Source organism: Gekko japonicus, unplaced genomic scaffold, assembly GCF_001447785.1.
Source record: "Gekko japonicus isolate JY-2015 unplaced genomic scaffold, Gekko_japonicus_V1.1 scaffold3333, whole genome shotgun sequence".
Classification (NCBI taxonomy): domain Eukaryota; kingdom Metazoa; phylum Chordata; class Lepidosauria; order Squamata; family Gekkonidae; genus Gekko; species Gekko japonicus.
The window spans coordinates 38,682-41,228 of NW_015168144.1; the positions used below are offsets into that span (position 1 = coordinate 38,682).

General features: G+C 48.7%; 1 protein-coding gene across 1 annotated transcript in view; it reads left to right on the forward strand.

Moving 5' to 3' along the window:
• RPL3L (ribosomal protein L3 like) overlaps positions 1–2,547 on the forward strand; it is a 14,721-nt gene that overhangs the window by 1,544 nt on the left and 10,630 nt on the right. The window lies entirely within an intron of this gene.

Below are 2,547 nucleotides of genomic sequence, written 5' to 3' on the forward strand. Positions count from 1 at the left end.
TGGGCTAGCTGAATCTTGTCATATCTCAAAAGCTAAGCAGGATTAGCCCTGGTTAGTTCTTGGATGGGAGACCACCAAGGAAGTCCAGGGTTGCTACGCAGAGGCAACGCAAACCTCCTCTGGTACCCTCTTGCCCTGACCTGGATGGCCCAGGCTAGCCTAATTTCATCAGATCTCAGAAGCTAAGCAGGGTCAGCCCTGGTTAGTACTTGGATGGCTGATCCAACCTCCCCCTTCTTTTCTGCAGTCAAGTCACAGCTGACTTATGGCCCTCCCCACCCTACCACACCCCCTTTCCCCCATTACCTTCTTCCCTCCCTTAATAATCTTTTATTTATGTAATATAACAACAATTTACAGTAGCAGATAATATTCGGAAACCACAACAACAACAACATTGTCACAAACAGAAAAAGCACAAGAGCAATAACACCAAACCAGCTATTCAATATATAGCGATAACCTTCAAATTATCAGGAAGTGCCTTTTTAAGCTTACTGTGGCTTCCCATATATCCAAGAAAAGGGAACGAACGTTCCAAATAATCTGAACAAAAGTCCGGATTCTCCATCAAGGAAATCACCTCTGATATTTTGTCCATTCTTGTAACTTCCTGAACCGCATATTCGATGAGGGATATTTAATGTCGGCAGAAAAGTGACCGAGAAAGGTATTTCCACTGTGTTCATGGGGAAAGGGGGATAATGTCACATCATCCACACCACTTGCATGAAGGAGTATAGCTAGGTTTCAGTCCAGTAGCTCTTCAGAAACCAACAAGATTAAGCATTTGAGGGCCAAAGCGCCCTTCATCAGATAGCTTTGAATCTCCAAAGCTGATACCCTGAAAATCATGTTGGGGTCTCAGGCATTTCTAGACTTGAATCTAGGTCTACTACTGCAGACCAAGAGAGAGAAGAGAGATTGGATTTCTACCTCGCCCTTCACTACCCGAAGGAGTCTCAGAGCAGCTTACAATCTCCTTTCCCTTCCCCTCCCCACAACAGGCACCCCGTGAAGTAGGTGGGGCTGAGAGAGCTCTCTCAAGAACTGCCCTTGAGAGAACAGCTCTGAGAGAACTTGTGATTGTCCCAAAGTCATACCAGCAGCTGCATGTGGAGGAGTGGGGAATCAAAAACCGGTTCTCCCAGATTAGAGTCCGTGCTGGCTTGTATGGCTGCCCTCCGAAGCGATAAAGAAGATAAAGTTATATTTGCCAACTCTGGAGACCTTTTTTCATCCCCTGGGTTAACAAATGCGTCGTGTCATGGTCAGAGTGTCGTACTAGGACTCAGGGAGGTCTGAACACCCCCTCTGCCACAGAAACTCTCTGGGAGACCTTGGGTCAGTCGCGTCACTCTCTCTCTCTCTCTCAGCCTACCCCACCTCATTGGGTGCTTGTCAGGATAAGACAGAGCAGAGGACAACAACATACGCCCCTTTCCATCCCCCTGGGTGAGAAAGGCCGGATATAAACGAGGGAATCAATCCATCTAATGTGAACAATGATTTTAAAAGACTTTAAAAGTGAGCCAGTTTGGTGTAGTGATTAAGTGCACATACTCTAATCTGTGAGAGCCAGGTTTGAGTCCCCACTCCTCCTCCACATGCAGCTGCCGGTGTGACTTTGGGTCAGTCACAAGTTCTCTCGGAGCTGTTCTCTCAACGGCAGTCCTCGCAAGAGCTCTCTCAGCCCCGCCTGCCTCACAGGGTGTCTGTTGTGGGGAGGGGAAGGGAAAGGAGATTGCGAGCCGCTCTGAGACTCCTTTGGGTAGCAAAGGGTGGTGTATAAATCCAATCTCCTCCTCTTCTTCTGAATAATGATTTTAAAAGAGTTTAAATGTCAAGGAGGTGCTGTATAACCAAGAAGTCTGGCAACACTCAGGTTTCTCGTTCTATTATCTTCTGGTTGTGGTGGGAAATGCTGTCGAATTGCAGCCAAGCTATGGTGAGCCCAGAGGGTTTTCAAAGCAACAGACGTTCAGAGGTGGCTCGCCATTGCCTGCCTCTGTCCTTGGCGGGCTCCAGTGTTCCCTCTAAGCTGAGTGAGTGTGAGCTAGCTCACAGTTTTTTAGCCTCCGGCTCACGCTTTTTTGTCTTAGATCAGGGAGGGATGGCTCCAGAGCAAACTAATTTATGCAGCGGCCAAATCGCTTGCTCAGAACATTAAGGCCAGTAGCTCACGAAGTAGGATTTTTGCCCACAAGACTCCACAGCTTAGAGGGAGCATTGTCTCCCTTCCAAATAGTAACCACGGCCAACCCTGCTTAGCTTCTGAGATCTGACGAGATCGGGCTGACCTGGGCCATCCAAGATCAGGGCACCTTCTGATTCAGCTGGGCTAAAAAGCACTATGTCCTGGAATTTTTGAAACTCAGCAGTGCCTCTCATAGAATCATAGAACCATAGAGTTGGAAGGAGCCATGCAGACCGTCTAGTCCAGTGGTGGCGAACCTATGGCACGGGGGCCAGAGGTGGCACTCAGAGCCCTCTCTGTGGTGGGCACGCGTGCCATCGCCCCAGCCAGGCCCAGACCATCATGAAAGT